This window comes from Dermacentor albipictus, chromosome 10 (genome assembly GCF_038994185.2).
Source record: "Dermacentor albipictus isolate Rhodes 1998 colony chromosome 10, USDA_Dalb.pri_finalv2, whole genome shotgun sequence".
Taxonomy (NCBI): Eukaryota; Metazoa; Arthropoda; class Arachnida; order Ixodida; family Ixodidae; genus Dermacentor; species Dermacentor albipictus.
In genome coordinates this window covers 31,828,800-31,841,147 of record NC_091830.1, presented here as the reverse complement: position 1 = coordinate 31,841,147, position 12,348 = coordinate 31,828,800, and positions in this window count along the sequence as shown.

Here is a 12,348-nt window from a genome sequence, read left to right as displayed (position 1 = left end):
CTCGGCGACCACGGCGCCCGTCGACCCGAAAAAGGGGGGTTGGGCTGATTCCGGCGGTCGACCGGAAAGAGTAACAGCATGACCTGCCACCCCCTCGCCCCTCCTTGCCATCCCTCCTCTCGCAAACTCAAAATACCCCCCCCCCCCTCTCACTACAGCACCCAGCTTGGCAAAGGAGTGTGGGGAGGGGTGAATCGGCTCCCAAAATCAAGCGACCTCATTTTGCCTCTTTGTCTTGTTTTTCAATAATATTTTCCCTCTTAAAGTGGCTCAGGGGTTGGGTCATTTTCCGAACCAGCTGCTGGCATAAACGAGGACCCCCGACAACAGCTTGCATGAATTGTTCGTTAGTGCACTACGTGCAACGTGTGTGGGAAGAGAGTTCCCTCTGCGCAAGCAGATGCAAATAGGCCAGCTCCGCGGAGCGCGTGGCGTAATAGATGTCATGGGGTATGGAGGGCGCCATAAAATAAGAAGCTCGCGTTCCCGGCCTACTCGGCAGGCGTGGCACGTAGCATCCGCTTATACTCTATGCGTGATTGTACGTGGAATCTTTGTGCTTTTGCATACCGACATTGTTTTCCGTCTGTTTTATTTTGTTGATTCGCATCTCAACATTTATTGTTTGTTCGTTTTATCTGTTCGTCGGTCTGAAAATATTACTATTCATAATATTAACTAATGCAGATGGTTGCAGTCTATTTAATTTATGTTAAACCAGATGGGAAAGCGCCAGGCCTCTTCAGAGGCCGGCTATACCAGATGCACCGGTAAGGCAAGAATAAAGAAGGCAATGAAAACACGAAGGGGATATCAACCAGCACTACACAAAGGAGCGCAAGCAGTGCTGCGCTGCTTCCCATACGAACCAGTACATTGCTGCATGCGGAAGAAGCTAATAGGCGGTAGGACGCATAGGAAGATATATTTGCAAACAACGTGCTATTACGTAACAGCACGCCTCCTTCCGTGTCACGCCATTGGTGACTCCTGGTGCAGCCCGCATGAAGTCCTGAGGGCTTCCTGCTGCAGTTCCTAAATAGAGTCAAAAATAGCAACGATGCAGAGTAAGAATGGACACTTACGCAACAGCGCTTTGTTCTAGACCGATCTATTGGCAGAGCACTGGAGGAGCCATTTGGGAGCTAAGTGTCCGCTTTGGTCTTACCGGGATCTGCGGAGCCAGCTTTCTTTTCCTTCATCAATGTACGCTTTTTTTCCAGCTTTACGCGGTTTTAAGCGTCTTGCTGCCCTTTAGGCCACGCGGAGTGGATTGTCTTTCCGGCTGAAAACCTCGCCCTCCTCTACAACCACCACCGTGGTTTTTTATTTTGTTTTTTTGCGCCTTATATAGCAGGAATCTGGTTCTAAATTTAGCTCTGGACAAGGATGCATTAAATCGCTGTTTTTCAAGCTGATCGAAACTTTCCACAGATGGACACTAAATCAGTTGAAGTTACAGTTTGGGCAGAAAGCCGCGTCATAAACTTTGGGAAGGCATGGCAAGGGAATAAAGTGAGCGCGCATGCATTTGGCAGGGACAGTTAGGATTAGCCATAGCACGCGCAAAGGCGTTTGTGGCAATAAAGATGAACGGTACGTCTGTAATGAAACATGCTGTTTTTATTAGGGAGAGCTCGTCAGCCATTGGACGCAGGTAGGCCAACCCATCATTGATTGATTGATTGATTGATTGATTGATTGATTGATTGATTGATTGATTGATTGATTGATTGATTGATTGATTGATTGATTGATTGATTCATTCATTCATTCATTCACATACCAAGGTTATGATGGGCACCACAATAGGGAACTGAGTGCAATTTAATTTTGACCACTGGCATGAAGTTCTTTCAACCACATCAGAATCTATGAAAGTGAACGTTTTCTGCATTCAGCCCCCATCAAAGAGCAGCCATCGCTTCTATAGGAGTTGGACTTGCAACCTGGAATTCAAGTAGCGGAATTTCATAACAATTAAGGCACTGCGGCTGCTGAGCCAGCTTCTAATTCGTTTGGCGCAGGCACAACGCCACGGACATAAAGGGCCCGTTACACAACAAAGAGCGCTGAGTATTGGATCATGTGCCTTCTATGCCCGTGTCGAAGTCCATGTTCTATACTCGTATTTCATACAAGAAATTAGAAGACTGCCTATCAACACGCCCATATGGCCACTCCATCTGACTGAACCAGTAAAATATTTGTTCTTGCAAAACCAGTAGAACACGTCAGAAAAGTCTGGCTCGAGCAATCAGCGCATACGTCAGAAGTCAGTATGGAGGCTAAACCTGCGTCGGAACGAGGGGCACACCACACGGATTTGTCTAGCATTCTACTGAGAACGTCTCTCGTACGTGTTTTCTTGTATGTTTTGTGCATATAAAGAATTTCTACATCAGTACTACTTCAGATATTTTCTTTTTCAATTTCTTGCGTTAAAAAACATTTCTGGGTTACCAAGTGCCAAAATCGGAAACTCATTACGAGGTACGCCGTAGCCGTGGCGCCGGATTTATTGTGAGACACTTGGGCATTCTTCAACGTTGATTTAAATCTAAGTACTCGAGTGATTTTACATATTGGCCCCATCGTAATGCGACCGCCGCTACAGGTATCCAATCCGCGACCTCCAGCTCAGCAGCGAAATTCCATTGCCACTGGCCTCCAGGTATACGCACTTTCGGTGGTGAATGTTACCGTCCAATATAATACGGACGGTAATACACAGACAGGCTGCATAAATGTCGATTTTTCTAAAGCTTTCGATCGTGCAGCCCATTGCCGTTTAATTACCAAACTGTCGTACCTTGACCTTGATTCTTTAACTAGTATATACTATTCTAACTTTAACTATTATTCTAACTTTAACTATTAACTATTACCTTCGCGCAAGCAGTTTATTTGGGCTAAAACACTTCATCTCCATTATCTAGCATTACTTCTGGTGTTCCTCAAAGCAGCCTCCAGGGTTCTGTATTATTTCTCATATACACTATTGACCTCCCATCTCACATAATATCTAGGATCCGTTTGTTTGCCGACGATGGCAAAATATACCGTAAAACTGTGACTCACGCAGATAAACTGGTACTACAACAGGATCTTGCCAAAATCCCATTTCGGTGCCCGCAGTGGCAAAGGATAGCTAACACTGACAAACGCAAACTAATGAAGTTCGGCCGAAAGCAGTCAAACACGACTTACACGTACTCCCTCAACAATAGCTCCATATTGGTAACGCCCAACTACAAGCCCTTCGACAATAACTTCACTTCTAATCTTTCCTAATCAACAAACATGAAAAATATTACTACCACGTAATCTTCATGCGGCACTTTCCATAACACGGAAACTAGCACACCTGGCATTTGTTCATCCACAACTCGAATAAGCATAATCCATGTGGTCACCTCACCAAGTCTAGCTAGTCAACTTACTGGAATCTGTGCAAAAGCGCGCTGCACGTTTTTTCATTCGAGATTATAACCGCCACTCTAGTGTGACTAAGACTTCATTATCACTATCATCCTTGGAATCATGCAGGAGGATAACCATTGTCTGTTTATTGCATAAAATAATCTACAGCGCGCACGCAAATACCTTGCCACTATCAAAACCACATCGCATATCTCGCAGGCTTCATAATCAACACAGCTTTATTCGTCTTTTCGGCCACACTCAAGCCTTTAACCCCTCTGGGCTTCCATGTGCAATTGGTCAATGAAATTACCTCTCTGATGTTGTCTGCATTCATGACCATGTGGCATTCACAAATAAGATATTAACTATCTATGACTGTTTTCGCTAACCATATGATAACATAAATTCATGTTCATACATTTTATAACGATATCATGTAGGCTCACTCAAATTTATACATACTAAGTATTTTATTATCACAATCTTACGCCCATGTTACACCATATCTGCTACATTTTTACCACTGTGTAATACCTGGTTCTTCAATTTCTTTTGTTTATATTTATGTTCTTGTTAAAAATTATTGCCTAGTCCCCCTCGCATAATATTCCTACATGGATACTGTGAGGCATTTAAAAAAATATAAGATAAATGAACGAGCCAATCTAATCTGTCCTCGCGGCATCGTTATATGGCCATTATTTGACACATTCACCCTCATATTGCTGCCGAAGGGGGAACATGTTGGGATAGCTCGCAGACTTTCACGATTTAAAGCATTGTGTCCATCACTCTGAGCCACCATTCTGGCCAGTTTGTCCAACTTCTCTTCACAGTATTGCGAACAAAAAGCGTCGCTTCGAGCATTATTCGTTATTCCTGAAAGAAACAAAAGGAAATTAAAATTTTCTGCATATCTACATTGTGACATTAGTTGGAAATAACCTTCGAGATTTAAATTTCACCTGTGTTTCATTTTCTGTGCATTATTCATTTCCACGCTATATTATTGTTGTTGTTGTTGTTGTTGTTGTTGTTGTTGTTGTTGTTGTTGTTGTTGTTGTTGGTGGTGGTGGTGGTGGTGATGGTGGTGGTGGTGGTGGTGGTGGTACGAAGACAGGCAGGTTGTTTATAAGTACCTTAATAAATTTGATTGATTGATAACATTATTGACATTATTTTTACATTTAAATGATACGACCAGATGAATACGTGCAACACAAATGATTAAACTAGATGATTAATACGTCAGTCATCACGACTGGCTGGCATAGGGTCTTACAAACAATTCTCGCAAAAGCGTGCATGCGTGCGTGCGTGCGTGCGTGCGTGAATACGGACCCAGATTATTATTAAACTTTGTATCTGTGGGACGTTCCTCATAAAGCAGGCTCTACCTCACGACGACGCAAACGTAAGCAGCGTGACGGGCCGTGACGTATGACGTCGGCCCTCTTCTCCAAGACAGAAAGGAAGGGAAGGAAAGAAAAAATAGCGTAAGAATGAAAAAAGGACAAGAAAACCACAAAGCGGCGTAAATTGTAGGTCACCGGCGCAGATGACGGCCGGCACGCCTCAGTTTCCAAAATAGAAACGGTGGGGAAAAGGACATTGCGGATTGAATTGTCCATTCACTCAATGTAGATGAGTGGAAAGGGCCAAGTTCGGAAGTGGGAGTATTTTTATTTCTATTTCCCTCGAGCAGATAGAGAGATACATGCAGTTCCTCATTTTGCGGCGGTCTCGGTGAGGCAAGAAGAAAATAAAACACAAGTAAAAAAACAACGGAAGAAGAAAGACAGAAAAGAAGAACCGTCATGACTATGGACCGGAACTTTAGGTCAAATAACTGTTCCTTTTCCTTACGTCCTTATCGTGCTGGTTCAACAAATAAGCACTAAATGTGGGTCTAGAAATACGCAGCGCTCTGTCATCCTCCCAAAATCAAGGCTCCAAAGAGTAATCAAGTGCAAAAATCTGACATCCGAAATCACTTTGCGTCGCTTTGGGTTCCACCGCATATGCCCTGCATAACCAATAGATTGCACCGAGAGGAAGCCTCACTTCTATAGCGAATAAGGACAGGATCTGCTAATACACCGGCCTGGTTATTTAAAATGAGGCGAATCAATTCTCCGAACTGTATGGCATGCAGCGAGACAGGAGACATTGAGCACTTTTTGTGGTCCTGCCAGCAATTCCAAGATGAAAGAGACACTCTCCTGAAGAATCTGCAAAATAAGGACCTTCCGCATGCGCGCCTGCAACACCTTATATTTCCCGAGGGATCAGTTATAGCCCGCAAAGAAACTTCACGTCTCCTCACCGAATTCTTAAGAGATACTGGTTTGATGGACATATGGTGAAACCCTTCAGCAGTATTGAGCGAGACGCTCGGGCGGAGCAATTGCCGGCCTTGATCGCCAGGCTAAACCCGCTTGTTGCTACAATTCACCACCACCACCACTGAATGTGGGTCTAGAAATGTTTCAGTGGAGCCTTTATGGCACCTATAAATGCCTATTTCGATGTTGATGCCTAGGCTGGATTATCAGAGCCAATTTGTTTATAATGTTTTAACCGGATATGCTTTAACCGTATAATGTTTTAACCGGATAATGTTTTAACAGATGACGCGTTTCGCGTGAAACGCGTCATGTGTACAGCATTACTCGAGCTTCCCACTGGACGCGTTGCGCCATCTGGTGACGCCACCGCCGTGAGGTTTCCAGGTGGGGCCTCTGGGAACTTATTACAGAAAACATTGTCTGAATGCATATACAGGCTCAGTTCTGAACAGCATCGCATAAATTTTAAAAGATTCTTTTTTTCATTGAAGAGGGGCACAAACCCAGTCACTCAAGTTAGTTTAACGGTTGCTTCCGAACGGGATTCCCTCAGCACAGCTACCCTATGCTCCACACATTATATCATGGACTACCCGTTGACCTATGTTGGCGGATGATAGATAGATAGATAGATAGATAGATAGATAGATAGATAGATAGATAGATAGATAGATAGATAGATAGATAGATAGATAGACAGACAGACAGACAGACAGACAGACAGACAGACAGACAGACAGACAGACAGACAGACAGATAGATAGATAGATAGATAGATAGATAGATAGATAGATAGATAGATAGATAGATAGATAGATAGATAGATAGATAGATAGATAGATAGATAGATAGATAGATAGATAGATAGATAGATAGATAGATAGATAGATAGACAGACAGACAGACAGACAGACAGACAGACAGACAGACAGACAGACAGACAGACAGACAGACAGACAGACAGACAGACAGATAGATAGATAGATAGATAGATAGATAGATAGATAGATAGATAGATAGATAGATAGATAGATAGATAGATAGATAGATAGATAGATAGATAGATAGATAGATAGATAGATAGATAGATAGATAGATAGATAGATAGATAGATAGGTGTAACGCCCGCATCTGATACGATGCCAAGGGGAGCTCACAGCAAGAACAACGAAGGAAACAGAGATAGCAGCAAGGCGTAGGCTCCAGTATCAGCTTTGCAGATTATGTGACGGTTGTTTTAACTTGATAGCGTTCAGGAGCCCGTGCCGCAGAAAATCCGGTGTCGGTGTCGGACGTCATTCGGTGAACATATTTTCGACCCACCCATACACAGGCCCTCCATGTGACGCAAGGAATTTACTGAACTGATTGAATTTCTCAAGTTAAAATAGGAGAAAATATCGTAAACTATGGCTTGCATACAACCTACAGACATGATAGCTCTCGGATTGTAATTTGACTATACGAGAAAACATAATTTTGTTGTGCGAAAACTCAAAGAAACCCCTTTTACAGCGTTTCTACCATTCACAAACCAGCCGCGACACCCGCCATTTGCGCGCGCCGGCACGCGGGTGTCTCGGGAGCCAAGGAGTGGCGCGCCTGGTTCCTTCACATCGCGGCCCGCTCGAGAGACCGCGTTCCTACCAGACAGCCCACCGTCGTGCACAGCGTTCGTGGCCAGCGTTTCCGGGTAAACACTGCGGTTACATATGCTCCAGTTGCCGGGAAGCCTGAGAAGCAGTTAGAGTTCTTTTGATACCATCGTGTTACAATCTTAAAGGCGAAGGCTAAGCCTCCTCCAACGTTTTTTTCCTTTCGCTCTCTACAGTTGTGACCTAGGACTAAAACGTGGCCGAACCTGGGAACAATGCCACACATCAAGCCCTCGCCGCGTCAAGCCCATCAACCGAGTCAAGCCCTCGCCTCTCAGATATCGCAGAGGTATGATTTCAGCTGCCACCCTTTTGGACGCAGAATCCCCAGGTGCGGTTTCTACAGGCCGACGCGCAATTCTACCTGCACCAAATCGCATCGCAGACGACGAAGTAGTACAGAGTGATCTCGTCACTCTCACCCAAAGTACTCAACGACATCACCGACGTCCTCGCCCACCCTTTGGATGAAAACCCGTATGAGCGCCTCAACGCGAAGATACTGACGCCTAGCTGGTGAAACTGCAGCTGGTGAGACTTCCAGGCACATTCACTTGGAAAAAGTCTGGGTAGCACCATTCTCGAGATATGCGCCATCAAATTTACGGCAAATGCCCCTGTCGTTTCACTTACTCTTCTTATCAAAACGCCGTCTTATACAACTGAACTGCGAATGTACTTATTTGCAAAGTTCGGGGAGGAATGCCCCGAAACTGGTGTCATCCTCAGAATTCGCTCCAAGTGAATCCGCCTTGTGAACTCCCCAGCTACAATTAGGGAATTGAGATATCTGACATAAGTTAATTAGTTCAAACTCAATGAGCTAATTTTTAAAATTACTTACCTATGCATTTATATTTTTTGCTCAAATATCGTCCGCCTCTGAGTAATTGAGATCAATGACTGGACTTGTGCTATCTGCCGCAAATTAGCTTTAAAAAGTTCAAGCAGTCTAGGCGACTATTTGTAGCCGGTCCCGTTTCGAAAGGGTTAACAATAGAGATCATCATCATCAGAATGCCAGGACACCATACCTGGACACATATCTGGACTCTGTACGCTATATTTTCTATGGCAGCACCGTCAAAGCTACCAAGTTGAAGCCTAGTGACTGTACAAAGAGTCCTAAATCTGATACTAAATCTAGATTATGAAAATCTGCTTGTCCTGATAAGGTTCGGCATTGTTTTCTCGTACGTTGTTCTCTCTGGACAAGCAAGTGCTTTACAATTATTTTTCAAAAGTCGCTGTCAACCAGTACAGTTGCCACCATATGGAAGGTCGCGAAGGTTCATCCCACATACAACAATAGCGATAAGCACGATTTAACGAATTACCGACCCATTTCTTTGAAATCTAATTGTAGCAAATTACTAGAACATATCTACAAACACAGCACGAGGTTTTTGGATGCCAACAATACTTTATCTAGCTTTCAACATGGGTTTCCTAGTGGCCTAAGTATATAACTGAAATAATAAGATCTACCCATGAAAAAGTTATTCCCAAGAATTATCTAACCAAGTAGACGCGATATTTATCGACTCATCAAGAGCCTTCGGTACGGTCCCACATCCAAACCTTTTACACGCTAAACACACTTTCAAACAATCCTCCCCTAGTCAAATGGCTGTCAAGTTTTTTATTGTTTTTTTTGTTTGGCCTGAGCGATCTCAGTTTGTATTTTTTAGCTCTATGTAACGTTCTGTAGCATATCCCATACCATGCCAAAATACGTAAGTTGTCCCAACTAACTTTATTCACAGTTTAAAATATGCCGACGCACTCTAAACATACGCGACCAAATGCCTGCTGCTGACTATTGTATGTAGTAAGTCACGCTACATCTACTATTCTGTTTAATTGCGTAATTAGTCGAGATTTATTAACCAATTTCGGAAACGATGAAGTTAGGCAAAAAAATTCAATTAGAAAGTTGCAGACCGGTTTGCAAACCATCTGATTAAACAATTTATAACTATCTATTTGTTAAGTATTAGATTTTCCCGCTTACTGCAGATGTCCGAGAAATAAAACAAAAAATGCCACGTGACATGCCCTCTTGCGCGGCGTGATTGCATTGCTCCCAAACATTCCGCGTACAAACTAACATAGCACTCAGCAGAGTGTGCTGCCGCGACGGGACAGCGACGGAGGCGTTGGCTGTGCGACTGACACCAGCAACCGTTATCGCTGGCGCTGCCATAACGGTTGCCCTGTCAAATTTTGAGCTCCGGACGGACAGTGGTCGGCTCCAGGCGCACTGGATGCTACGAACGGATTGCTCCAGATGGTGGTCCAGAGCAGACCTTCCTTTGGATATTTGCCTTCCTTTGGAGATAAAGAAAGGGAACTTAGCGGCTCGAATTTGTTAATCATGACCAAATAAAGCCAACAGACAATGAAGCCAAAGAAATCATCGGGGAAATTGACCGCAGTTTAAATTGGAATGTAAAAAATAACGTAGAAAAGGCAAATGAAAGTGAACGAAAAGAGAACTAGTTCCCGGCGGCAGCCGAACCCACAACCTCCGCATTACGCGTGCGTTGCACTACCAATTGCGCTACCGTGACATCTATCAATCCGTCCACTAACTTTGGTATTTACGTTTACTAGATATAGAGCTGGGAGTGTTAGCCAGCGCCACTCAAAGGCAATGTGGGCGGGTGTGGAACATCCTTTTTTTCCCCAATGACGTCACGTAACAAGGGATCTTAGGTGAGCAGGCATATGGCTAGTAACCTCTCGCATGTTCCCTAATGACATCAAGGCTGCCAGATTCGGGACCCTCACAACGAATAAACAAGGGGAACTGAGGGGTTAGATTTTATTAATCATGACCACATAAAACCAACAGGCAATGAAGCCAAGGAAAGAGACCTTCGAGGTGGTATTCTAAAAGAATTCAAGGATATTTGAAGAGTATTATCAGCGACAATAATGCGTTCAAGTATCCCACTATGGTAATTAAATTTTAAGATAAAATTTCCAGACTAGCCAGGGCAAGCACGGAGGTCTTTAAGATAGGATATGTTAGCAGGGCCTGCATGTGTTCGGCTTATTAACTGTTCACACAAAAAAAGTTACTGAAGAAGAAGGAGCACGGAACAAGCGTTTCTACCGAAGAGCTCGGCGTTCGATCTCCGCGCCGGTGTGCCCAAGCTGGAACTTACTTGGTGGTCTGGCTGAGTATTGGGTGGATTTGACCTAGTTATCTTACTAATCTTATTTTTGTAGGACTTATCCGTGATTGAAACAACGCTGATGTCTAAAAACTCTCCTGGGCAAGGGCCCAGCCCTTGGTCAGCCTCCCTTACCCCTGATGATTTGCCTTTGCAATCTTTCTTCCGCAGCGGTGCTAGCAGCATCCCTGTCACGCTGGAGCCCTCGAACGGTGGATTCATCCGGCTGAACAACCCACAAGCTGTTCAGGCCAAGCTCCAGGCCATGACGCGTCATTTCCAGATGATAAGCGATGTCCGACAATTTGGAAGAGGTGGGATAGTCTGTAGGTCATCATATTCGACCTGTGTCGCAGACCTCCTAAAGTGTAATACTTTCGCATCTGTCCTGGTGAGTGCGTTTATTCCTCCTCATCTAGCATGCACTAAAGGCATTGTCCGGGGCGTAGACTCTCGATTGAGCCCAACTGAGACTCTGGAGAAACTGTCTGATGCTGGCGTCATAGCTGTATACCGGTGTAACCGACTGGTAAACGGAGGAAAAGTTGCCGCAGAATCAGTTATTGCTGCTAATACTGGCATGACCTGCCCTTCTGAACTGAAAGTGTGGCCACTTATTTTTAGACTGGAAGATCTCGCTTCCCGTCCACTTCAGTGTCGGAACTGTTGGCGTTTTGGCCATAGTGCAGGAGGCTGCAAATCAAATGGATGCTGTCGCGCCTGTGGTGACGATCATTCTCCTAATGAGTGCACAGCTGAAGCTGAAACTTGCTGCCTATGTGGAGGAAACCATGCGGCTGACTATGCAAACTGCTCGGCTAGAGCTAACGAAATACAAGTACTCGAGGTAATTGACAGGCGACGATGTTCGCGGCGAGAAGCTATCGCAGTCGTCAAGGAAAGAGTCTTTGGATACGCTGGCGTCACTGCGAGGCAATCTACTTTACAGGAAGACAACTTGTCGAAACTCATTGAATCGGCCGTAGAAAAAGCAATGACAAAGGCTATGCAACATATTGTCACAAGTGTTACCGACTGTCTTTCCCAAGTGTTTACTGCGCAGATGACACAGCTATTGCAAACAGCTGCAACACCAATCACCAAATCGATTGCTTGTGCTGCAGAACAGGTATCCAGTTCGGTCCTAGTGCCGAGTACCACATCGGACCCAACATTTCTTGGATCCGATTCTTGTTCTTCGCGTCAGTCAGACTCGCAGGTCGACATGGAAACAGGTCATGATACCAGGCCGCAAAAGTGAACTGGGTCTTCAGTAACTGCTTCTTGTCCATATACCAAAAACAAAAAGGGTAATCCAATTTCTCATTCTGACATCGAAGAAAGTTCATTGCGATGGTAGTCACTGAAGTAACTATATCAATTAGATCATCACCATAGCTTCTTTAAAAGTGCTACAGTGGAACTGTCGTTCCCTGTTTTCTGCTTCAACAGACTTATATTGCTTAACAACTCATCTTAATCCTGACGTCATAACCTTACAAGAAACCTGGTTACTCCTGAGAAAAATTTTCATTTTAAAGATTTTCGATCTTTTCGATTACATCGCCTTTCACAAGGAGGTGGCTTAATGACGTTGTTGTCATCTAAATTCTGTCATAAGGCGAAAATAGCTTTCAAGTTAATGCCTCCGGAATGTCAAATTTTGGCAGTGCACCTTAGCATCCCAGGCTACCGTTCATTTTCAATTATAAATGCTTATTTCCCTACTGGCGTGCA